General features: G+C 38.7%; 2 protein-coding genes and 1 long non-coding RNA gene across 14 annotated transcripts in view; 2 read left to right on the top strand and 1 right to left on the bottom strand.

Moving 5' to 3' along the window:
- Positions 1-1,346, bottom strand: part of BLVRA (biliverdin reductase A) — a 48,689-nt gene extending 47,343 nt beyond the window's left edge. The window contains exon 1 of the mRNA XM_006729829.3: positions 1,230-1,346. The gene's annotated coding sequence lies outside the window, so the exon portion shown is untranslated. The remainder of the gene's footprint in view (positions 1-1,229) is intronic.
- Positions 1-27,237, top strand: part of LOC145716614 (uncharacterized) — a 341,468-nt gene that overhangs the window by 216,230 nt on the left and 98,001 nt on the right. The window lies entirely within an intron of this gene.
- The window catches only part of COA1 (cytochrome c oxidase assembly factor 1), a 119,737-nt gene continuing 93,922 nt past the window's right edge, over positions 1,423-27,237 (top strand). For 4 of the 12 annotated variants that reach the window (XM_006729828.3, XM_081800774.1, XM_081800785.1 and 1 more), the window contains exon 1: positions 17,230-17,339. The gene's annotated coding sequence lies outside the window, so the exon portion shown is untranslated. Of the gene's footprint in view, positions 1,491-17,221; positions 17,340-27,237 lie in introns of those variants that run through there. The other 8 variants (XM_081800780.1, XM_081800779.1, XM_081800775.1 and 5 more) reach the window with 5 other exon arrangements.

Genomic DNA, 27,237 nt, shown 5'->3' with positions numbered 1-27,237 from the left:
TTACCGAAAGGCCAGTTCTTCCTGCTGGAGACAGCTACAGGATCCCAGGACCTGCAGAGCATAACTGACAAGTGGGGGAGGGCAAGCGAATGCAAACCTTCCACACAGGCGGAACATGTAGCACTAACTTTTGTTTCTAACCTTTTAAAAGCTCTTACAAACAGACAGCAAAGTGGTGGTTGCCAAAGGGGAGGTGGGGAGAAGCCTCCAGCATGCTTTACTTTCCAAATGACCAGAACTATGTAACTAATCAAGTTTACCTTCCTAGAAACAAATCTGAGACCCAACTAGAGACCTGCACTGTCCTGTAAGGTCGCCACTAGACAGATATGGCTACGAATATGTTAGTTAATTAAATATAGGGCATTTCCATTATCACAGGAAGGTCTATTGGACAGTACTGACATACTTACTCTTTTTTTTTGCCCGGACTTATTTTCTGTTCTTACACTGTCTCTGCTCCCAGTATCTATATATATACACATACATATATTTATATTTATATTTATTTCTGACCATGCTATGCGATTTTGTTGTGAACTACCTTAATTCCTTTGTCGAACGATTCAGGGTATCAGGACTTGGAAAGATCTGTGTATGTATTTAACCGTGTTGCTGCTGGGAGCTCAGCCTTAGTTTTTTTAGAGCGCACTTAACTCATTTAACCCTCACAGGGGTCTATGAAATACCTATACTTTCCAGTTTCCCAAGAGGAAAGCGCGGCCAGGAGAGGTGTAGGAGCTTGCGCAGGATCTGTACTCGAGGCGCAGAACCCCGGCCCCGCACGGCTCGCGTGGAGCGAGCTGTCAGCACACGTTCGAGCTGCCGCGACAGAACCACTGGCTCAGCCCCAGCCCCTTGGACTACGCCGTGCACGTACACAGCCCCGGCCGACTTACGCCTACATTACAACTGAAACCATAAACACTTTTAAAATAAAATACACATTTACTTTTTTAAACAGTCTGTGTTTTGCTTATTTGAGGAAGCCCCTTCCAGGGAGAGCTCGCCGCGATCCCGGCCAGCCAAGCCCCGGGACTGCCTGCTCCCCCTCCGGGCCCAGCGGAGCGAGGCAGCAGGCGCCCAGGCGGAGGCCGGGGTTTCGGCCCTGGGCCCGAGGCCGCAGGGTGGGGCCCGGTCTCCCGCGGGCCACGTTTTCCAAGCTCCTGCCCAAAGGTTTTAAAAAAGCTGGCCGCGACCCCCGTTCACGCCCGCGCCGTCCGCCTTACCTGCAGCTGGCTACAAAGCTCGAGCTCCCCGCGCAGTCGCCGTGCGGCCGCCTAGCCTGCCGCTGAGGCGGGCGCCGGCTCCGATTGGCCGAGGCGCGCGAGGGCGGGGGGAGCGCCCGGGGGAGGTGAGGGGAGGGGCCCTGCTTCAGGCCCCTGGTGGGAGAGCCCCGCCCCAGCCTCCAGGGCTGGCTGCGAACCGACTGACGGACGAGGGACGCAGTGGGAGGAGGAGAAGACCGTAGGCCTCCCTGTTCCAGACCTGTGAGGCCTCCGCGCGGGGGGGTTGGGGGGGAGGATGGGGGGGGGAAGGGTGGGGGTGGGGTCTACCGTGTGCTCCGCCCCTCTTCTGGGCAGCACTCCCATCACGAGAATCCGCTCGGTCCTTTTTGGGTCCAGGTTAAAGAGGCAGCAAAGCATTTTTTTGTTTTTTTTCTTTTTCTGTCGGTGTGGTAACATACACATAACGTAAAAGTTACCGTCTTAATAATTTTAAGTGCACAGGTCAGGGATATCAAGTACATTCGCACTGTTGTGCCATGATCACCACCATCCCTCCCCTATGTTCGTTTTGTGAAACTCAAACTCTCTACTCATTAAACAATGACTCCCCCTTATGCCCTGGCAAAGTATGCTTTTTTCTTTGTGATTCCATTGCTCTTAAGAACCTCCTGTAAGTGGAATTATACAGTATCTGTCTTTTAGTGACTGGCTAATTTCATTTAGCATAAGGTCCTCAAAGTTCATCCGTAAAGCCTTATTGCAGAATTTCTTCCCTTTTTAAGGCTAAACATTTAAGTCTTGTCCATTCATCCAATTGATGGGACACTTGAGTTGCTTTCACAGTTTAGCTATTGTGAATAATATTGCTATGAAAAGGGGTGTACAAATACCTGAGACCCTGCTTTCGATTTTTTTATTTATATCGAAAAAATATATAAGTATATATATATATATATATATATATGAAGTATATACCCAGAAGTGGAATTGTTGGATCATATGGCAATCCTATTTTAAATTATTTGAGGAACCACCCTACTGTTTTCCATAATGACTCTACCATTTTACATTTCCACCAATAACGTACAAGGGTTCCCATTTCTCCACATCCTCACACTCATTTTCTGTTTTCTTGATGGTAACCGTCCTAATGGGTATGAGATTGTATCTCATTATAGTTTTAATTTGCATTTCTCTAATAATATTGAACAACCTTTGGTGAGCATGTTGGCCATTTGTATCTCTTCTTTGGAGAAATATCCAAGTCATTTTGAGTCAGGTTGGTTGGTGTTGAGTTTCGGGAGTTTTCTATCTATTCTGGATATTAATCCTTTATTAGATATGTGATTTGCAAATATTTTCTCCCATTCTGTGAGTTGCCTTTTTACTCTGATGATAGTGTCTTCTGATACAAAATATTTTAAAATTTTCATGGAGTCGATTTCTCTAATTTTCCTTTTGTTACCTGTGCCTTTAATGTTATATCAGAAATCATTGCCGGGGCACCTGGGTGGCTCAGTCGTTAAGCGTCTGCCTTTGGCTCAGGTCATGATTTCAGGGTCCTGGGATCGAGCCCCGCATCAGGCTCCCTGCTCAGTGGGGAGCCTGCTTCCCCCTCTGCAGCTTCCCCCTCTGCAGCTCCCCCCATTTGTGTTCCCTCTCTTGCTGTGTCTCTCTCTGTCAAATAAATAAAATCTTTAAAAATAAAACTAAATAAAATAAAAAAAAAGAAATCATTGCCAAATCTGATATCACAAAAATTTGTCCTATTTTCTTCCAGAAATTTTATTGTTTTAGGTCTTATTTTGGTCCTTGACCCATTTTGAGTTAATGTGGATATCCAGTTTTCCCAGCACCATTTGTTGAACAGACTGTCCTTTCCCCATTGAATGGACTTGACATTCTTGTCAAAAATCATTTGACTATACATGTGAGGGTTTATTTCTGCGGTCCCTATTTTATTAATTAGTCGATATATCTGTCTTTTTGCTAGTACCACACTGTTTTGATTGCCTATAGCTTTGTAATCAATTTTGAAATCAGGAAGTGTGAGTCCCCCTCCTCTCTTGTTCTTTTTCAAGATCGATTTGGCAATTCATGGTCCCTTGATATTCCATGAATTTTAGGATGAGTTTTGCTATTTCTGCAAAAAAAAAGTCATTGGAATTTTTGTTGGGACTGAATTGAATCTATATATTAGTTTGGGTGGTATTGACACTATAATGAGATTAAGTCTTCTAATACATGAACATGGGATGCATTTCCATTTATTTATGTCTTCTTTAATTTCTTTCAGCAAGGTTTTATAGTTTTCATTGTGCAAGTTTTTCACCTCCTTAGTTAATTCCTAAGTATTTTATTCTATTTAATGCTGTTGTAAAATTATTTTTGTCATTCTTTTCGGATTATTCATTGTTAGTGTATAGAAATGCAAGTGATTTTTGTGTGTTGACTTTATCCTGCTACCTTCCTGAATTCACTTATTAGTTCTAATAGTTTTCTGTAGGGTTTTTCAATTTTCTACATATTAGATCATATCATCCACGAACAGAGATAATTTTACTTCTTCTTTTCCAATTTGGGTTTTTATTTCTTTTTCTTGTCTAAATGCATTGGCTACCACATTGGGCTCTGTGCTGTGTGTAGGGTCTGCTTGGGATTCTCTCTCTTCCTCTGCTTCTCTCTCTAAAATAAATTTTTAAAAAACTAAAAAAATAAATAAAAAAATAAAAATAAATGCATTGGCTAGATCTTCTAGTACTATGTTGAATAGAAGTGGTGAAAGTGGGCATCTTTGCCTTGCTCCTGATCTTACAGGAAAAGCTTTCAGCCTTTCACCATTGAGTATGTTTTGCTGTGTTTTTGTATCTGACCTTTATGATGATGAGGTAGTTTCCTTCTATTCCCAGTTTTTATCATGAAAGGGTGTTGAATTTTGTCAAATGCTTTTCCTATTATCAATTGAAGTGATCGTGTAGTTTTTTTTCCCTTGAGTCTCTTGATGTGGTACATTAAATTTATCAGTTTTCATACTGAACCATCCTACTTGGTCATGGTGTATATCCTTTTCAATATGCTGCTGAATTCTGTTTCCTAGTGCTTTGGTGAGTATTTTTTCATCAAGGCTAATAAGGGATATTCATCTGTATTTTCCTTTCTTATAGTGTCTATGTGTGGCTTTGGTATCAGGGTAATATAGGCCTCATAGAATGAATCAGGAAGCATTCCCTCCTCTTCAATTTTTTGAAAAATTTGAGGATTGGTACTAGTTCTCTTTTAATGTTTGGTAGAATTCACCAAGTGAAGCCAGCAAGTCCAAGGTTTTTCTTTCTGTGGGGATTTTTGATTACTGATTCAATCTCCTTACTAGTTATACAGATCTCTCCAGATTTTCTATTTCTCCATGATTTAGTCTTATTAGCTTTTGTGTTTCTATGAAAATGTCCATTTCATCTAGGTTATCCAATTTGTTAGTGTACAATTGTTCTTAGTATTCTCTTATAGTCCTTTTTATTTCTGCAGAATAGATAGTAATGTCTCTACTTTCATTTCTGATTTTAGTAATTTGAGTCTTTTTATTTATTTTTTTCCTTAGTTCATCTAGCTAAAGGTTTGTCAATTTTGCTGATGTTTTCAAAGAATAAACTTTTGGTATCATCCATTTTCTCTATTATTTTTCTCTTCTCTCATTTATTTCTGTTCTAATCTTTTATTATTTCCTTCTTTCTGCTAGCTTTGAGTTTAGTTTGTTGTTCTTTTCTAGTTCCTTAGGTTGTAAAGTTAGGTTGTTGACTTGGAATCTTTTTTTATTTTTATTTATTTTTTATTTATTTATTAGAGAGAGAGCACGCAAGCAGAATAAGCAGGGAATTGGCAGGTGAAGGGAAAGGGAGAAGCAGGCTCCCTGCTGAGCAGGGAGCCAGACGTGGGGCTCAATCCCTGGATCCTGGGATCATGACCTGAGCCAAAGGCAGATGCTTAATGAACTGAGCCATCCAGGCACCTTTCCTTCTATTTTTAAATATAGTGTTTTTAGCTATAAATTTCCACCTTAGTACCATTTTTACTGTGTACCATAAATGTTGTGGGTTTTTTTTTTTTCATTAATCTTTAAGTATTTTCTAATTCCCCTTGTATTTTCTTCTTTAATCTACCGGGTATTTAAAACATGCATTGTTTAATTTCCACAATTTTGTGAATATTCCAGTTTTGTTTTTGTTATTGACTTCTAATTTCATCCCATTGTGGTCAGAGAAGATACTCTGTATGATATCTATCCTTTTAAATATATTGAGACTTAATTTGTGACCTAACATGGTCTGGAAAATGTCCAATGTGCACCCGAGAAGAATGTGTAATCTGTTATTGTTGAGTTGAGTATTCTGTGTATGCCTATTAGATCTAGTTGGTTATTGTGTTCTTTCATGGTTCACTATGAAAACTATTCTGCAGAAATAAAAAGGACTATAAGAGAATACTAAGAACAATTGTACACTAACAAATTGGATAACCTAGATGAAAATGAAATCCTCTGTTTCATTATTTATATTCTGTCTGGTTGTCCTATCCATTATTGTGAGTGGGGTATCACAGTCTTCAACTATTATTGTAGAATTGTCTGTTTTTCCCTTCAATTCTGTCAGTTTTTGCTCCATATATTTTGATGGTCTGTCACTAGGTACATGAATGTTTATAATTATTATTTATTCTTGGTGTATTGAAACTTTCATTAATATATAATGTCCATCTCTGCCTCTTGTAAACTCTTCTGTTTTAAAGTCTATTTTGTCTGATATTATTACAGCTACCTCTGCTTTCTTTTGATTACTATTTGCATGGAGTATCTTTTTTCCATCCATTTACTTTTGACCCGTTTGTGTCTTTGGTTCTCGTCTGAGTCTCTTGTAGAAAGCATGTGTTTTTAGCCATTCTGCTAATCTCTGTCTTTTGATTGGAGAGCTTAATCCATTTACATTTAAAGTAATTACTGATGAGGAGGGACTTAACTTCACTTACTATTTGTTTTCTACATGCCCAATAGCTTTTTTTGGTCCCTCATTTCCTATAACTACCTTCTTTTTTTAGTTGACTTTTTGTAGTGAAATGTTCAAATTCCATTCTCATTTCTTTTGTGTGTATTCTATAGCTGTTTTCTTTGTAGTTACCATGGGAATTACATTTAACACCCTAAAATTATAACACTGTAATTTGAATTTCTATCAGCTTAACTTCAATAACATACAAAAGCTATTCTCCTTTACAGTTCTGTCCCCCCTTCCTTCTGGTTGCTGATGTCACAAAATTTTTTCTTTATACTTTGTGTGCCCTAAAACATAAACTAATGATTTTTAAAATGCATCAGTCTCTTATTGTCTAGAAAATATGACTTAGACTTACAAACCAATGTTAGAGTAATACTAACTTTTACAGTAATAATAACTTTCTTTAAATATATAAGTCTCTTAAATCATGTAGAAAACAAAGTGCAATTACAACCCATTTTTACAATAATAGTAACTTCTATAATTTTGCATATATTTACCTTTATTGAGATCTGAATTTCTCTCTATGGCTTCAAGTTACTATCCAGTGTCCGTCCTTTCATTTCACTTTGCAGGACTCCCTTAACCATTTCTTGCCGAGTTTGTCTCGTGGTTACAAACTCCCCCAGGTTTTGTTTATATGGAAAAATATTAATTCTTCTCTCATTTTTTTTCTCTCTCACTTTTGAAGGACGATTTTGTCAGTATTCTTGGTTGAGTTTTTTTTTTTTTTCCTTTTAGCATTTTGAATATAGCCACCTACTACCTTATGGCTTCCAAAGTTCTTGATGAGAAATCTGCTGATAATTTTATTGAGGATTCCTTGTATATGAAGCTTCACTTCTATCTTGCTTCTTTCAAGATTCTCTTATTGTCTTTGCCTTTTGAAAGTTTGATTACAATGTTTCTTGCTGTGGGTCTCTTTGAGTTCATCATACTTAGCGTTCATTGAGTTTCTTGGAAATTTATATTTATGTCTTTCATCAAACTTGGGAAGTTTTCAGCCAGAATTTCTTCAAATATTCCCTCTGCCCCTTTCTCTAGTCTCCTTCTGGGACTTCCTCGTTGCATATATTGTTCTGTTTAATCCATTAGGTTTTGTTCACTTTTCTTCAATGTTTTTTTCTGTTTCTCATCCTCATTATTTTCATTGTCCTATTTTCAAGTTTGCTAATTCTTTCTTCTGTTTGCTCAAGTCTGTCTTTGAATCCCTCTAGTGAATTTTCCATTTCAGTTATTGTAGTTTTCAGCTTTAGAATTTCTTCTTGGTTTCTTTTTAGGTTTTCTGTCTCTTTAGTGGTGTTTCCATTTTGTTCACATATCATTTTATTTACTTTATCTACATCTTCCTTTAGTTCTCTGAACATATTTAAGACAATTGTTTTAAAGATTTTTCTAGTATATCTACTTTTTCAAGGACAATTTCTGTTATATTTTTTCCTCTGAATGAGCCATACTTTCCAATTTCTTTGTATGCCTTATGATTTTTTTGTGTGCAACACTGATCATTTGAATCTAATAGTGTGGTAATGCTGGAAATCAGATCCTCCCCCTTCCCCAGGGTTTGCTGATTTTAGTTATTTTTATTATTTTTAAAATTTTTGTAGGTTGCTTTGTGGTCAGGATTAGGATGAGGTGTAAATTTAAGGTCTTCTCAGGTCTTTTTTGAGGCTTTTCATAGAAATGTGCAACCACTTTCTAATTTTCCCATAGATGCAGTTGTTTTTTATGTCCTAATCTTTAATGTCTGGCCCCCCCAAAAGGGAAAAGGCAAAAGAGGAATGGGGGGGAAAGGCATTGGCCCTATAATTCCCCAAAAGTCACTTCAGTTGAGGTGGACAGGGCTTGCAACAATGAAGGGAATTGCAACAATAATGGCTACCCACCTCTTAGTCTGAACTGCTATGATTTTAATTGGCAATCAGTGATCAGAGTACAGATATTTTGCAGACAGACTCCTGGCTTCTGCAAGCTGCATGTAAGCTGCTACAGGGACACATGCCTAGCTGCCTGCCATGTGGCTGGGGTTAGGAGATGGGGAGCCACTACAGTGCTAAGAGCTGAAATTAGCACAATTTACCAAATCCAAGTCTTCGCCTGTATGTTGCAAGCCTTCATCAGACTCTAGAATTCCAAAAATAGTTGCCTCAGACAGATTCTGCCAGTGCACTTATTGTCCAAATGGGGAAACTGATTTCTGATTCTTCCTATTCTACCATCTTCCAAGAATCAGGACTCTGGCCAATAACTATAATTACATTACAATAACTATAGTTACATTTCTATACACTAACAATGAGGCAGAAAAAAGAGAAATCAAGGCATTGATCCCATTTACATTTGCACCAAAAACCAGAAAATACCTAGGAATAAACCTAACCAAAGAGGTAAAGGATCTGTGCTCTGAAAACTATAGAACACTTATGCAAGAAATTGAGGAAAACACAAAGAAATGGAAAAACATTCCATGCTCATGAATTGGAAGAACAAATATTGTTAAAACGTCTATGTTACCCAAAGCAATCTACACATTCAGTGCAATCCCTATCAAAATACCATCGACATTTTTCACAGAGCTGGAACAAACAATCCTAAAATTTGTATGGAAACACAAAGACCCTGAATAGCCAAAGGAATGATGAATGATGAAAAAAAAAAAAAAAGGTGGTGGTATCACAATTCAGGACTTCAAGCTGTTTTACAAAGCTGTATCATCAAGACAATATGGTATTGGCATAAAAACAGACACATAGATCAATGGAACAGAATAGAGAGCTCAGAAATGAACCCTCAACTCTATGGTCAACTAATTTTCATCAAAGCAGGAAAAAATATCCAGTGGAGGGATGCCTGGGTGGCTCAGTCAGTTAAGCTGCCGACTCTTGATTTTGGCTCAGGTCACGATCTCGGGGTCGTGAGTTTGAGCCCCATATCAGGCTCCACGCTCAGTGTGGAGTCTGCTTCAGATTCTCTCTTTCTCTAAAATAAATAAATAAAATATTTTGGAAAAAAAATCCAGTGGAAAAAGGACAGTCTCTTCAACAAATGGTGTTAGTTCTATTGGACAGTCACATGCAGAAGAATGAAACTGGACTACTTTCCTACACCATATACAAAAATAAATTCAAAACAGTTGAAAGACATAAATGTGAGACAGGAAACCATCAAAATCTGAGAGGAGAACACAGTCAGCAATGTCTTTGACCTCAGTTGTAACAATTTCTTACTAGACACATCTCCAAAGGCAAGGGAAACAAAAACAAAAATGAACTATTGGGACTTCATCAAGATAAAAAGCTTCTGCACAGCGGAGGAAACAATCAACAAAACTAAAAGGTGACTATAAAGAACTTATCAAACTCAACACCAAAAAAATAATCCAGTTACAAAATGGGCAGAAGACATGAACTGATATTTCTCCAAAAAGACATAAAATGGCTAACAGACAAATGAAAAAATGCTCAACATCACTCTGCATCAGGGAAATACAAATCAAAAGCACAATGAGATACCACCTCATACCAGTCAGAATGGCTGTATTAACAACTCAGGAAACAACAAATGTTGGCAAGGATGCAGAGAAAGGTGAACTGTCTTACACTTTGGTCAGAATGCAAACTGGTGCAGTCACTCTGGAAAACAGTATGAAGGTTCCTCAAAAAGTTAAAAATAGAGCTACCTTACGACCCAGCAATTGCACTACTAGGTATTTATCTAAAGGATACAAAAATATTAATTCAAAGGGTCATATACACCCCCAATGTTTATGGTAGCATTATCCACCTTAGCCAAATTATGGAAAGAGCCCTAATATCCATCGAATGATGAATGGGTAGAGAAGATATGGTATGTATATGTGTGTGTTTTATATTTATATATATAAGTAAATATAATGGAATAGATATATATAATGGAGTATTACTGAGCCATCAAAAAGAATGAAATCTTGCCACTTGCAATGATGTTGATGGAATTAGAGTGTATAATGCTAAGTGAAATAAATCCAAGAAAAATACCATATGATTTCACTCCTCTGCAGAATTTAAGAAACAAAACAGATGGGGGCACCTGGGTGGTTCAGTCAATTAAGCATCTGACTCTTGATTTCAGCTCAGGTCATATTCTTAGGGTGGTGAGATCAAGCCTGGTGTCAGTCTCCGCCATGGAACCTGCTTAAGATTCTCTCTCTCCTCACATACTGGGTCACAAATCAGGTCTCAACAAATACCAAAAGATTGAGATTATCCCCTGCCTATTTTCAGACCACAGTGCTTTGAAACTGGAACTCAATCACAAGAGGACATTTGGAAGGAACTCAAATACTTGGAGATTAAAGAGCATCCTACTAAAGAATGAATGCGTCAACCTAGAAATTAAACAAGACTTAAAATAATTCATTGAAACTAATGAGAATGAAAACAAATCAGTTCAAAACCTCTGGGATACAGCAAAGGCGGTCCTAAGAAGGAAGGACATAGCAATCCAAGCCTCTCTCAAAATAGTAGAAAAATCCCAAATACACAAGCTAACCTTACACCTAAAGGACCTGGAGAAAGAACAGGAAATAAAGCATAAACCCAGCAGGAGAAGAGAAATAATAAAGATTAGATGAGAAATCAATGAAAGAGAAACCAGAAGAACAGTAGAACAGATCAATGAAAACTAGAAGTGGTTCTTTGAAAGAATTAATAAGGTCAATAAACCTCTGGTCAGACTTATCCAAAAGAAAAGAGAAAGGACCCAAATTAATAAAATCATGAATGAAAGGGGAGAGACTGCAACCAACACCAAGGAAATACAATTTTAAGAACATGTTATGAGTAGGTATATACCAACAAATTAGGCAATCTGGAAGAAAGGGCTGCATTCCCGGAAACTTACAAACTACCAAGACTGAAACAGGAAGAAATAGACATTCTGAACAGACCAATAACCAGCAAGGAAATTGAAGCAGTAATCAAAAGTCTCCCAAAAAACAAGAGTCCAGGACCAGATGGCTTCCCAGGGGAATTCTACCAAACATTTAAAGAAGAAATAATACTTACTCTACTGAAGCTGTTTCAAAAACTAGAAATGGAAGAAAAACTTCCAAACTCGTTCTATGAGGCCAGCATTACCTTGATTCCATAACCAGATGAAGACCCCCGTCAAAAAGAATTACAGACCAATATCCCTGATGAACATGGTTGCCAAAATACTCACCAAGATACTAGCCAATGGGATCCAACAGTACATTAAAAGGATTATTCACCATGATCAGGTGGGATTTATTCTTGGGATGCAAGGGTGGTTCAACATTCACAAATCAATCAGCATGATAGATAACATTAATAAAAGAAAGGATAGGAAACATACGATCCTCTCAATTGATGCATAAAAAGCATTTAACAAAATACAGCATCCTTTCTTGATTAAAACTCTGCACAGTGTAGGGATAGAGGGAATATACCTCAATATCATAAAAGCCATCTATGAAAAGTCCACAGTGAATATCATTCTCAATGGGGAAAAACTGAGAGCTTTTCCCCTAAGGTCAGGAACACAACAGGGATGCCCACTCTCCCCAATATTGTTCAATATAGTACTAGACATCCTTGCCGCAGCAATCAGATGACAAAAAGAAATGCATTCAAATTGGCAAAGAAGGAATCAAACTCTCTGTCTTTGCAGACAACATGATACTTTATGTGGAAAACCCAAAAGACTCCACCCCCAAATTGCTAGAACTCATACAGGAATTCAGCAACGTGGCAGGATACAAAATCAATGCACAGAAATCAGTTGCATTTCTATACACCAACAATGTGTCTGAAGAAAGAGAAATTAAGGAATTGATCCCATTTACAATTGCACCAAAACCCATAAGACACCTTGGAATAAACCTAACCAAAGCAGTAAAGGATATCTACTCTAGACACTACAGACCACTTATGAAAGAAATTGAGGAAGATACAAAGAGACGGAAAAGCATTCCATGCTCATGGCTTGGAAGAATAAACATTGTTAAAATGTCTATGCTACCCATAGCAAGCTACATATTCAAAGCAATCCCTATCTAAATACCATCAACATTTTTCAGAGCTAGAACAAACAACCTAAAATTTGTATAGGACCAGAAAAGACCCCAAATCGCCTGGGGAATGTTGAAAAAGAAAACCAAAGCTGGGGGCATCACAATGCCTGACTTCAAGCTATATTACAAAGTTGTGATCGTCAAGACAGCCTGGTACTGGCACAAAAAAAAGACACATAGATCAGTGGAACAGAATAGAGAGCCCAGAAATGGACCCTCAACTCTCTGGTCAACTAATTGTCGACAAAGTGGGAAAGAATATTTAATGGAAAAAAGACAGTTTCTTCCATAAATGGTGCTGGGAAAATTGGACAGCCACTTGCAGAATGAAACTGGACCATTTTCTGGGAGAAGATATTTGCAAATGACATTACAGATAAAGGTCTGGTATCCAAGATCTATAAAGAACTTCTCAAACTCAACACCCAAGAAACAAATAATCCAGTCAAGAAATGGGCACAAGACATGAACAGACACTTTCAAAAGAAGACATACAAATGGCTAACAGACACATGAAAAAATGTTCCACATTACTTGCCATCAGGGAAAATACAAGTCAAAACCACAACGAGACCCACCTTACACCAGTTAGAATGGCTAAAATTAACAAGACAGGGAAGAACAAATTTTGGTGAAGATGTGGAGAAAGGGGAACCCTCTTATACTGTTGGTGGGAATGGAAGCTGGTGCAGCCACTCTGGAAAACAGTACTGAGTTTCCTCAAGATGTTAAAATTAGAGCTACCCCATGACGCAGCAATTGGCCCTGCACCCCAATGTTCATTGCAAAAATGTCAATAATAACCAAACTGTGGAAGGAGCCGAGACGTCTGTCAATAGATGAATGGATAAAGAAAATGTGGTTCATATATACGATGGAATATTACTCAGCCATCAGAAAGGATGAATACCTACCATTTGCATAGACATGGATGGAACTGGAGGGTGTTACGCTAAGTGAAATAAATCAATCAGAGAAAGCCATTATCATATGGTTTCATTCATATCTGGAATATAAGGAATAGCACAGAGGATCATAGGGGAAGGGAGGGGAAACTGAATGGGAAGAAATCAGAGCGGGAGACAAACAATGAGAGACTCTGGACTCCGGGAAACAAATTGAGGGTTGCAGAAGGGAGGTAGTTGGGGGAATGGGGTGATGGGCATGAAGGAGGGCACATGATGTGATGAGCACCGGGTGTTATACACAACTAATGAATCATTGAACACTACATCAAAACCTAATAATGTACTGTATGTTTGCTAATTGCACTTAATAAAAAACAAAACAAACAAAATAAAGCAAGAACTGGGGTTTGCCCTCAAGCAAAAACCATACAAGTGGGAAACTCACTGTGTCCCATTTCTTTTCTTTCTTTCTTTTTTTTTTTTTTTTTTACAAAAGCATTAACTCTTCTCTAGTATATAACTTCTTGTGCTGTTCTCCCATTATCTTCAGGTAGTTATTTTTTTCTACTTGGCCCAGAGTTTACAGTTTTTACCTGTAGGAGGGTTGCTCCAATAGGAAGTACTCAGCTATTACTAGAGGCAGAATCCCTTTCTTTTTCACTAATGCCTATAGGATCTGCGCTGATTTCTTTTCTCTCATTCCTGATATTGGTTAATTTGTGTCCCCCCCACCTCTTTTTTTCATTGATCAGATCTTTAGCTAGACGTTTACTAATTTTATCTTTTAAAAGAAGCACATTTTCTATTCAAATAATTTCCAGAAGTATCTTTATTTCCTTTGTTCCTAGTTTTGTTTTTCCCCCTAATTTCTTAAAGTGGAAGCTTAAATAATTTAGATTTTCCTTTTTTCTAATATAGACATATAAAGCAATAATTTTTTCCTCTAAGCACCACTTGCACTGTGTTCTACACTTTTGGATATGTTTTTTTTTTTTTTTATTCAGTTCAACATATTTATCAGTTTCCTTGTGATTTCTTCTTTGACCCATAGTCTATTTAAAAATATGTTGTTTAGGGCACCTGGGTGGCTCAGTTGGTTAAGCGTCTGCCTTCAGCTCAGGTCATGATCCCAGGGTCCTGGGATAGAGCCCCACATCTGGCTCCCTGCTCAACGGGGAGCCTGCTTCTCCCTCAGTGCTTTCCCCTGTTCATGTTCTCTCTCTCTCTTTCAAAAAAGTAAAAAAACTTTAAAAAATAAAAAAAATGTTTAATTTCAAAATATTTGGAGTTTTCCCTCATACCTTTCTGTTATTAACTTCTAATTTGTTATATATTATATATATTATAAATATAATTATGTTATTCTAATTTAATTATGTTATATAATTGTACTACAGTCATATACATATTGCGTGATTTTAATCTATGTAAATTTATTGAGATTTGTTTTATGAACCCAGGTGCATACTTAATGGGAAAATTCTAGAGCTATCCCATTAAAAGTAGAATAAGACAAAGAAGCCTACTGTCTTCACTATTTATTAAATATTTTTGTTGGAAATAACTAGCCAATACAATTAGATATGAGGAATTAGAGGTATAAAATTTGGAAAGGATTGGGCGCCTGGGTGGCTCAGTTGCTTAAGCGACTGCCTTCGGCTCAGGTCATGATCCTGGAGTCCCGGGATCGAGTCCCGCTTCGGGCTCCCTGCTCGGCAGGGAGTCTGCTTCTCCCTCTGACCCTCCTCCCTCTCATGCTCTCTGTATCTCATTCTCTCTGTCTCAAATAAATAAATAAAATCTTTAAAAAAAAAATTTGGAAAGGATTAAGGTAAAACTTTATTTCAATGACATGATTGTAATCACAGAAAATCTAAAAGAATCAACTCCAAATAATAAAACAACTTAGTAAGGTAGTAGAATATTAATATGCAGAAAATGATACTTCCATGTAGAGGAACAACTGCCATATATAGTAACTCTATTCTGATTTGATAGTTCTAGGCAGCTGCTGAGAGACAGACTAGATATGCTGGATTTGATCCTGTTGCTGTTGGTGCATTTCTCAAAGTAGCCATTTCACCACATAATACTACGCTTCATTGACAGCACTATAGTAAACCCCTCCTCATCTCTCTACCTCCTACCCCTGCCCTGGCTCCTTGGAAGATCAGAGGTAGCAAAACAGATCCTTTCCCTAAATATATAGGAAAGAGAGAGAAAGTATCACATAGGATACTTGTGGCTATAAGAAGTAGAATTCCTGTCTCAAGCTGACTTAACAATAATAACTAATATTTTTGTGCGCTTACAACATCACCAGTGCTACCTAACCTCATTTAGTCTTCATATAATCTCTATCAGAAAATAAGGAAACATATTAGATATCCCCCCAAGAACTTCATTAACAGGGGAGCTCCAGGTTTGAAATGACATTAAACTTACTAGTCTGGTTATGGAACATATCAAATTTAGGTGACCCACCGATACTGAGACTACTTTTTGGAGGAAAGGTACTTGGACTTCAAACTTGACATTAAAAAAGTAAATGATGATAGTAATAGTGGTGATGATGAAAACAAAGGCAGAAGAAAAATTAATTTCCTTACTAGTTGCCCATTGACAAATCCTTGAAACAGGCAGAGTGACATTCCTCTAGGGACTCACCTGCCTGGATGTTGACATTTTGCTAAGGGCAAAATGCCATCTTAGCCTGACCCCTAGGACCCTGTAAATCTTCTATAACATAAAAATTCCTTTGGAAACTTCCTTTATCTTTACTCCCCAAGATACATGTTAGCAATCATCCCCCAAGCATATGACCCAGGGATATACATCTCAATGGTCTCATGACTAAGGTTTTTTTTTTTTTAAGATTTTATTTATTTATTTGACAGAGAGAGACACAGCGAGAGAGGGAACACAAGTGGGGGGAGTGGGAGAGGGAGAAGCAGGCTTCCCGCTGAGCAGGGAGCCCGATGTGGGGCTCGAACCCAGGACCCTGGGATCATGACCTGAGCCAAAGGCAGATGCTTAACGACTGAGCCACCCAGGCGCCCCACCTAAGGTTTTATAAGACAGTAATAAATGACATTTTCCCAACAATAACTAACCCCCTCAAGGTCCTGGAAACCTTGTTTCCAAAATTCCTTAGAGACTTATGCTATCCCTAACCCCTTCCCAACTTGAAGGTATATCATCACCTCCCCTAACCGACCCCATTGCAGCTTTGTGCCCACAGGTCCCTGTCCGTGTACTTTAATAAAACCACCTTTTTGCACCAAAGACCTCTCAAGAATTCTTTCTTGGCTGTTGACTTAGAACTCTAACATCTTTCCTACATCAATGACAGCAGTGGAATGTTCAAAATGAAAACAAGGGTAACTAACCCTTATTGATTACTTACAAAGTGCCAGACTCTACCTAAGTGCTTTACATCCTTACAACAAATGTAAGAGATTAATTCTGTTATTATTCATTTTACTACTTAACTCAGGTAATTTACTTTTTTTTTTCCTTCTTACCCTTGCATTCCCTGGAGCACAGCAGGCATTTAATAAGTATTTGGTGAATAAAAGGAAATTTAATGTTGCCAAATTTCTCAGCCGAATGGGGCAAGAAGGACTTCAGAGCCAGAATGGGACTCAGATGGCGGGTGGTTTCAAGTCCTTGGAGGTCAGCCCAAGCGCCAGATCCCCACCAGAAGCCATATAAGCCGCTGGTTTAAATTTCCTCGACTAGCGCTGCTGGACTGAATTGTATGCTGGGGGCTAACGGGACGTAGAAAACAGAAACAGGAGATCTGAGGAGACGACACCACTCCCGGTGCGAGTCCGAGCGTCCGGGAAGCTGAAGCCACCAACACCACCTCCCCCAGGGACTCAGCCTGGGATGCGGGTTTGCTGGACCAGGGGTCTGGAGCCGGGCGGCCGGCCGGTCCTGACGCTCTAGGCCCGCGAGGATGACGCACCGGAAGTCTCCACTGCTCTTCGCCGGCGTGCGGGCCTGCGGACTTTTCCGGCCCACTCTGCTGCCTCCGGGGGCAGAGCACGCGCGTTCCGTGGCTTGTTGCTTGGATCCCGGACAGGTTAGATTCCGCGTGGGTCCAAGCGCCCCGTCTCTTTTACGCTTGGAAATGTTTGTTCCCACAGTCTGGGCGGCTGCGTTTGCGCTCCGTGTGGGCCGCTGCCAGGGTAATGTCCTCAGGGATTACCTCCCGGCGGCTTGCGCCGCCGCCCGGTTGCGACCTCCCCGCTGGTCGCTTGGTGACTGGGGGCCCTTGCTGGTCTCAGCGCCGGGGGCTGCTACAAGGTGCTTCCTCCGTCTCGGGGTTGTGGGGCCGTGAGTAGCTGACCGCGACCCTGCCCTGCAGTCCGTGTGGAGCGTTCCTAGAGCACCTGTGGAGAGTTGGGAGCCCTCCCTGAGAGGTGGAACTGGGCACTTCGTTGATGGTCCTGAGTTACAACAGTGTGAGCAAGACCCTGCCGAGATGATGGTAGAAAAGAGTTTTCTGAGAAGTGGTCGTAGTGATTTTTGTCCCCATCACACTTGCACTCCATACGGGGTCCTGACCATAGAGATGATTTTTGTTGTTGGGGACAGGACATACGTGCATGTATGAATGTCAGTCCGTGTGTTGTGTATAATATTAAAAATCCATAGGGGCGCCTGGGTGGCTCAGTCGTTAAGCGTCTGCCTTCGGCCCAGGTCATGATCCCAGGGTCCTGGGATCGAGCCCCGCATCGGGCTCCCTGCTCCGCGGGAAGCCTGCTTCTCCCTCTCCCACTCCCCGTGCTTGTGTTCCCTCTCTCGCTGTGTCTCTCTCTGTCAAATAAATAAAATCTTTAAAAAAAAATCCATAAAGATTCTTACATTTTAATACTTGCTTCTTGAATCTTTCTCTTTCTTACCTGTGGGTTATTGCTCCACGTTTAAGGCATTTTATTGCTCTGTTTCACCTTTGTGTAGAAGTAACGACTCTACTTAAACTTTGCACATACAAAGCACAGATCTGATTGTGTTATTCTCATGCTCAGAATCTTATTGGCCTTCCCGTTGATTCAGGATAATACAGATTCCTTAGCCTGGCTTCCAGACCGTTCAATGTCTTGCTAATGCTGAGTGTTTAGTCAACCCCTTTCCTGGAAAACACCTACACATACAGGCCGAATGCTCCAGCAATGCCAACACGCGGTAATTTCATCACTTTGGATATGACAGAGTTTTACAATGGTTTACCTGCCTTTTGAAGCTTATTTTTCCGTTCTGTCAAAATTTATTGAATTCCTAATATTCCCAGGCACTGTTTTAGGAGCTTAGGGGTATATTAGAAAAAAAAAAATCCTTGTAGAAAGTATCAGCTTAATTGAGATATAGTTCACATACCCTAGAGTTTACCCGTTTAAAATACACATTGATTTTTAGTACATTCACAAAGTTGTGCAGCCATTTCTGCAAAATATTTTCATCACCCCCAAAAGAAGCTCTGTACCTATTAGGAGTCTTCTGATCTTTCCCCTACCCCACCCCACTCCTACCTCTATGCAACTGCTAATCTGTCTACATATATGCCTTTTCTGGACAATTCATATAAATGAAATTATGCAATATGTGGTCTTTTTTGATTGTTGTCTTTCACCTAACATTGGTGTTCATCCATGTCGTAGCTGGTATCAGTACTTCATTCCATTTTATTGCTAGATAGTATTTTATTGTATGGATATACGACCATTTATTTATCCGTCGGTTAACTGGTAGACGTTTGAGTTTTGGCCATTATGAATAATGCTGCTACGAACATTCATGTACAGGTTTTTGTGTGAACATCATTTTTTTTTTAATTTATTTTTTATTTTATTTTTTAATTTACATTCAATTAGCCAACATACAGTAACATTAGTTTTGATGTAGTGTTCAATGATTCCTTACCTATAACACCCAGTGCTCATCAGATCACGTGACCTTAATGCCCGTCCCCCAGTTATCCCATCCCCCACCCACCTCCCTTTCCACAACCCTCAGTTTGTTTCTAGGAGTCCAGAGTCTCTCATGGTTTGTCTCCCTCTTTGATTTCTTCCCATTCAGTTTTCCCTCCCTTCCCCTATGGCCCTCTGTGCTTCATGTTTTCATTTCTCTTGGGTATATACCTAAGATTAGAATCGCTGGGTAATAGGGTAATTCTGTTTCACATTTTGAGGAACTGCCAGACTGTTTTTCAAAGCAGCTATACCATGTTATATTCCCATCAGCAGTATGTGAAGGTGCTGATTTCTTCGTATCGTTGCCAACACTTGTCATCACCTGTTTTTTATTTTAATTCTAGCCATCCTATGTGACCTGATGAGCACTGGGTGTTATATGTAACTGATAAATTATTGAATACTACATCTGAAATTAAGTATGTACTATATGTTGGCTAATTGAGTTTAAATTAAAAAAAATTCCAGTGGTTAAAAAAAAAAAATTCTAGCCATCCTAGTGGGTGTGAACTGTGTCTCGTTTTGATTTGCATTTCCTTGATGGCTAATGATGTTGAGCATCTTCTTATGTGCTGTGGGCCGTTTGTATATATGCCTATTCATATCCTTTGTCCATTTTTAAAATTAGATTATCTTTTCATCATGGAATCCTAAGAGTTCCTTTTTTTTTAAGATTTTATTTTTACGTAATCTCAACAATGTGAGACTCAAACTCATAACCCAGAGATAAAGAGTTGCATGCTTCACCGACTGAGCCAGCCAGGTTCCCCTGTAAGAGTTCCTTTTATATTTGAGGTACAAGTCATTTATTAGGTATATGACAGTCTTGTGCATTATGATATAATTCCTTTAAATGAAAAGCACATGAGGTTAATTTTTACCGTTCTTGGAGACCAGGTTATAGGTCTGTGGGGGTAATTCAGAGAGTCAGTTGAACAACAACTTTAATGTGTAGAAGACCAGGCCCAGGAAAACATGCTGTGAAGAACCTGTGAGCAGCATTTTAAGAGTTGAAAAATGAAGCAGGGGGAAACAGTTTATATAATTTGTCTATTCCTAACCGAGTTTTGTCTTTTCCTTATTAATTGATAGGAATTCTTTGTGTAGAGAATTGACTGTTCTCATTGACTGTTAAATATGTGGCAGGTATTTTTGGTCTGTTTGCCTGTTAACTTTGTTTTGTATCTTTTACTATACTAATGTTTTGCATTTTTCTGTTGTCAGGACTGTCAGTCTTCTCCTATAAAAGGCCTCCAGGTGGCAGTTTGGGATACTGTTCTTAAATTATAGGGATTATATAAACTGACACTGGTTAATGTGATGTCCCTGGTACTGTATTTAACTTTATAGCTTTCATTGTTTCAGACACTGGTGCCTCCCTATCTCTCTGCCTTGAAAAATACACTATAACCTACTTTAGCTTTGTTGGTTCATTTGATTTTATATTTCAAACATACTCCTAGAAGCTATTCCCATGTTCTCTTATTTAGATTTCTGATAGCCATATTGGACAGTTGGTCATCAAATAGTGGGTACTTACCTCATACTAGCAGAAGTTTATTTAAGGATTTTATGTATGCAGAGCTTGAATGTAACTATGCTGGTCCTATATTGATTGGGGCATGCTGGAGATAGTAGTTTTATAAAATCCTATTGAAATTATTTTCATATTTTTCTCATTTCATTGGATTAAAGGTAGTGGTAAAAAAGTATTTTTAGGATCTCTGAACATTTTGAGAAACTGAGGAAAGCTGTATAACAAAGCTCCCTAGAAAAAGTTGCATCTCTATTTTACATACAATGTCCAAGGCTTCATTATTACCCTTTGGCCTGATTTGTTAGGAGGACTCTTATATTTCTTGACTCAGTGTTTGTTTGCCTCAGGTTTTTTTTTTTTTTTTTTAATTATGGTAAAATATATATATCATGAAATCTAGCATTTTAAACATTTTTACATGTACAATTCAGTGACCTTGGGTACATTTATGTTATTGTGCAACCATCACCACCATCCTCTCCAGAACTTTTATCTTCCAAACTGAAACCCTGTTCTCATTAAATAGTAACTCCATATTGCCCCTCTCTCCAGTTGTTGGCAACCACCATCCAGTTTTTGTCTCTGAGTTTGACTATTCCATGTACCTCATATAAGTGGAATCATACAGTATTTGTCCTTTTATATCTGGTTTATTTCATGTAGCGTAATGTCTTTAAGGTTTATCCATGTTGTTGTATATTGCAGAATTTCCTTCCTTTTTAAGGTTGAATAATATCCCACTGTATATGTATATCACATTTTGTTTATCTACGTATTAGTTGATAGACATTTGGGTTGTTTCTATCTTTTGGCTTTTGTGAATAGTGGTGTTATGAGCATTGGTACACAGATATCTGTTTGTGTTCTTTTGGGTGTGTACCCAGAAGTGGAATTACTGGATCATAGAGTAATTCTCTGTTTAATTGTTTTGAGGAACTGCACATACATTTCAGTGTTTTTTGTCATTCACATAAAATATGAAATTTAAAAGAATGGAATAGGTCAGACATATATTGTCATGTTTACCTTTCTATAAATATAAATTCAAAGAGCCATCTCCTAATCGAAGGGATATAGAAATTTTTGTCTTAGGACATGGGGCTCTTTGAGATTATTAAAATTATTAGAATTCAGACTAAATGAAAGGTTTACCTCGACAGTTTCTCAAATCCTAAACTTCTTTGTAATTCATGCTCTTGTTTTTCTTAATTCTGTGTTTTTAATGTTTGGGGACAAGTTACCCATCATGGCAGACTCTAAAATGGAGGTGATTTTGCATACTTGTATAGTTCCAAAGATCTGGATTACTCTCTCATTATTCCATTGCTCTAGATGGATACTTTGGCAATTACTCTGGTATGCTGTGAATACTGCTGCTTTTGACAAGTGAGTTTTCCTCCCCCACTGCAAAAATATCCATGATATTTATTAGCGAAGAATGGGAAATTGCTATTTGCTGTGGGGTATGGGCTGTAACAATGATAAGGGAATACTAAGGAGTTTGTGAAAGATGTTGCAGTTGGAGGAGGGGGTGTTAGGGAGGGTCTAACAGGCAGCAGGCAATTTCAATTTTCTAAGGTTTGGTTGAACTATACAACCTTTTTTCCTACATTTCCCCATTGGTCTCAGGGAAGTCACAGTTATTCAGAGGGATCCCAATACCCACAAAAATGTACAATTCCAACATCAGGGGACTACTTGAAAAAATAATGGTACAGTGATAAATATAATTTATTTCTTTTGCATGTGGCTGTCCAATTATCATTTCCCCACTGTGTGTTCTTGCCTCCTTTGTCATACACTAATTTACCATATAAGTATGGTTTTATTTCTGTGCTCATTTCTGCTCCACTGACCTGTGTGTCTGTTTTTGTGCAAGTACCATACTGTTTTGATTACTGTAGCTGTGTAATATAGTTTGAAATCTGAGATTGAGATACCTCCAGCTTTATTCTTTATCCAGATTGCTTTGGCTATTCAGGGTCTTTTGGGGTTCCATACAAATTTTGGGATTATTTGTTCTAGTTCTGTGAAAAATATTATTGGTATTTTGATGGGGACTGCATTGAATCTGTAGATTGCATTGGGTAGTATGGACATTTTAACAATATTAATTCTTCCAATCCATGAACATGGAATATCTTTTCATTTATTTGTGTCATCTTCAATTTCATTCACCTGTTTCTTACAGTTTTCAGAATACAGGTCTTTCACTCCTTTGGATAAATTTATTCCTTGGCCTCGGCATTTTATCTTTATGATGAATTGTAAATGGGATTTTTTCCCCTTAATTTCTCTTTGTGCTAGTTTATTATTAGTGCACAAAAATGCAACAGATTTTTGTATATTAGTTTTGTGTTCTGGAATTTTATTGAATTCCTTTATTCTAATAGTTTTTTTGGTGTAGTCTTTATGGTTTTCTATATGTAGTATCATATCAATTGCTAATAATGACAGTTTTACTTCTTTACCGATTTGGATGCCTTTTATTTATTTTTCTTGCCTAATTACTGTAACTAGGACCTCTAGTACTACGTTATATGAAAGTGGTAGGAGTAGGCATCCCTGTCTTGCTCTTGATCTTAGAGAAAGAGCTTTCAGCTTTCACCATTGAGTATGGTATTAGCAGTGTGTGTTTTTCAGAAATGGACTTTATTATGTTGAGGCATGTTCCCTTTATACCCACTTTGCTGAAAGTTTTTATCATGAATGGATGTTGAATTTTGTCACATGCTTTTTTTGCTTCTATTAAGATGATCATCGGGGCGCCTGGGTGGCTCAGTTGGTTAAGCGACTGCCTTTGGCTCAGGTCATGATCCTGGAGTCCCGGGATCGAGTCCCGCATCGGGCTCCCTGCTCGGCGGGGAGCCTGCTTCTCCCTCTGACCCTCCTCCCTCTCATGCTCTCTGTCTCTCATTCTCTCTGTCTCAAATAAATAAATAAAATCTTTAAAAAAAAAAAAAAAGATGATCATATGATTTTTGCCTTTCATTTTCTTAATGTGATGTATAATGGTTGATTTATTTGGGGACATTGGACCATCCTTACATCCCTGGAACAAATCCCACTTGATCATGGTGAATAATCCTTTTAATGTGTTGTTGAATTCAACTTACTAATATTTGTTGAGGATATTTGTATCATGTTCATCAAGGATATTTTTTTTTTTAAAGATTTTATTTATTTATTTGAGACAGAGAGAATGAGAGACAGAGCATGAGAGGGAGGAGGGTCAGAGGGAGAAGCAGACTCCCTGCCGAGCAGAGAGCCCGATGCGGGACTCGATCCAGGGACTCCAGGATCATGACCTGAGCCGAAGGCAGTCGCTTAACCAACTGAGCCACCCAGGCGCCCAAGGATATTGTTTTTTTTAAAGATTTATTTATTTGAGAGAGAGAGAATGAGAGACAGAGAGCATGAGAGGGAGGAGGGTCAGAGGGAGAAGCAGACTCCCTGCCGAGCAGGGAGCCCGATGCGGGACTCGATCCCGGGACTCCAGGATCATGACCTGAGCCGAAGGCAGTTGCTTAACCAACTGAGCCACCCAGGCGCCCATCAAGGATATTGTTTACAATTTTTTTCCTTTTTTTTTTTTTTGTGCTGTCTTTGGTTTTGGTATAAGGGTAATGCTGGTGTTAAAAATGAATTTGGAACCATTTCTTCATCTTTGAATTTTTGGAATAATTTGATCTTTAAATGTTTAGTAGAATTCACAGTGAAGCTGTCTGGTCCTGGACTTTTATTTATTGGGAGTTTTTTGAATCCTGATTCAATTTCATTACTAATAATCAGTCTGTTTAGATTTTTTATTTCTTCCTGATTCCATTTTGGAAAAATGTATGTTTTTAGGGATTTAATAATTTATTTTAGGTTGTCCAATTTGTCGGCGTATAATTATTTATAGTAGTCTCATGATCCTTTGTGTTTCTGTGGTGTGGGTTATAGCTTCTATTTCATTTCTGATTTTATTTTAGTCCTCTTTTTTTCTTGATGAGTCTGGCTAAAGGTTTATCAATTTGTTTGTCTTTTCAAAGAACCAGCTCTTGGTTTCATTGTTCTTTTCTATTGTTTTTTAGAGTCTTTACTTCATTTATTTTCAATCCGATCTTTATTATTTGCTTCCTTCTACTAACTTTGGGCTTTGTTTATTCTTTTTTTGTGTTCTTTATGTGTACAGTTAGATTGTTTATTTGAAATTTTTCTTGTTTCTTGAGACGGGCCAGGCCTATATTGCTATAAACTTCCCTCTTAGTACTGCTTTTGCTGCATTCCAAAGATTTTGAACCATTATGTTTCCATTTCCATTTTATTTCATGTTTAGCCTACATGTGTTATCTATATTTTTTTTCATTATTTTTTTCTTTTTGGTGCTCTTAGTGGGTAGTTCCTCTGCCTTGTCTGCAAGTTGATTGGTCCTTTCTTCTTCTTCATCTAGTTTGTTGTTAAACCCCTGTAGTATATGTTTCAGTTTAAATATTGTATTCTTTAATTCTTTGACTTCTTTTTGGAATTTTCCTATATTTTCTACATCTGTTGAAATTCTCACTGTTCGTCCATTCTTCTGAATTTGGCGAGCATCTTTATGACCTTTATGATCTTAACTTTGAACTCTTTATCAAGTGAATTACTTATCTGTTTTTATTAAGTTTTATTTTCTGCAGTCTTCTTCTTTCATTTGGAGCATATTCCTCTGTTTCTTCCTTTGCTTGCTTAACTCTCTGTGTTGGTTTCTATACATTAGACGAAACAGCTACTTCTCTCGGTATTGAAGTGTCGGCGTTGTGTAAGAGATGAACCTTATTGTTCAGCTTTTGCCCTAGGTTATAGTTGTCTCTCAAAGCTTTCTGATTGCCCAAGTAGCCCATTTTATTCTTAGTAGCTCCCAGTAGTTGAGGGTGTCTAAGACCAGTGTGCCAAAGGGGAGAACCTCAGTCAGCACCTAGATTCAGGTGATTGATTGGAAGCCAGACCCTCGAGCAACAGCTTTGAAAGTATGCAAATACATATATATATATATATATATATAGAGAGAGAGAGAGAGAGAGAGAGAGTCAGTCCCGTGGGACCACTAATGTAAGCCCTGCTGGCTACCAGAGCCAGGCAGTCTGGGGGTGTCCCCTTGCCAAGAGTCACAAAAAGCAGGACTCGGATGAATGTAAACTTTCTGGGAAATACTAGTGAGCTGTAGCAAGGCACAGGGAGAGTGTAGAAATGGTGTCCTCCAATTTGTTTCTTAGGAGTACTTGTGTAGCCTTCCGATGTGTGCCAAACCTGAAGCTCCAGGACCACCACATAGGCCTTCCATGAAAAGGCAAGGGGCCTGTTTCAGTTTGCTGTCTGGGTAGTGTCCTGGGGGTGGTAGCCTGCCAAGATATGTTTCCAATTATTATGGTCCTGTGGGACCCAGGAAATGCAAGCTCCCATTGCCACCAGAGCCAGGCAATCAGCAGATATCTCCTGGGAGTCAGATGCAAAAATCAGGGACCAGACTCTTTACTAATAGTTTTTATCAAGTGTGGTGGGCAAGAAAGTGTAAAATCAACACAGTTCCTTTTCATGTTCTTTCAGAAATTCACAAATTTCCTCACAAACTTGGTTGGGAAGAAAAACATTTTGTTAGTGATGTTTTCCAACAGGTGGCAGTGTGGTACTGTAGTAGGGCATAATAATAAAGACTGTAATGCTGCTGCTGCTGCTCTTTTTCCTTTTAAAAGTTTTATTTGAGAGAGAGACAGCGAGAGAGAGCATGAGCAGTGAGGAGAGGGAGAAGCAGGTCCCCTGCCGAGCAGGAAGCCCGACGCGGGGCTTGATCCCAGGACCCTGGAATCATGACCTGAGCGGAAGCAGACGCTTCACCGACTGATGAGCCACCCAGGCATCACTGTAATGCTTCTTATCAACTGGAAAATAATCACTTTAAGCTTTTACTTCAGAAAAACAATTAAGAATTTTTTTATGTAAGTTTTTATTTTAATTCCAGTTAGTTACATACAGTGCTGTATTAGTTTTAGGTGTACAGTATAGCATTCAACAGTTCCATACATCACCCTGTGCTCATCTTGGCAAGTGCACTCCTTAATCCCCACCACTTATTTAACCCATCCCCCACCAACCTCCCCTCTGGTGACCGACCATCAGTTTGTTCTCTGTAATTGAGTTTGTTTCTTGCCTTGTCTGTCCTCCCTCTCTTATTTGTTTGTTTTTGCTTGTTTTGTTTCTTAAATTCTACATATGAGTGAAATCATGTGGTATTTGTCTTTCTCTGACTGACTTATTTCACTTGGCATTATACTCTATAGCTTCATCCATGTTGTTACAAATGGGAAGATCTTACTCTTTTTTATGGCTGAATAGTTTTCCATTATTTATTTTATATATATGTATATATGTATATACGCATATACCACATCTTCTTTATCCATCAATTGATGGACACTTGGGCTGCTTCCATATCTTGGCTATTGTAAATA

The sequence above is a fragment of the Leptonychotes weddellii genome, chromosome 12 (genome assembly GCF_054177405.1).
Source record: "Leptonychotes weddellii isolate Sample4059 chromosome 12, ASM5417740v2, whole genome shotgun sequence".
NCBI lineage: Eukaryota > Metazoa > Chordata > Mammalia > Carnivora > Phocidae > Leptonychotes > Leptonychotes weddellii.
Note: the sequence above shows the minus strand (reverse complement) of the source record. Positions and strands in the feature narration are given on the sequence as shown.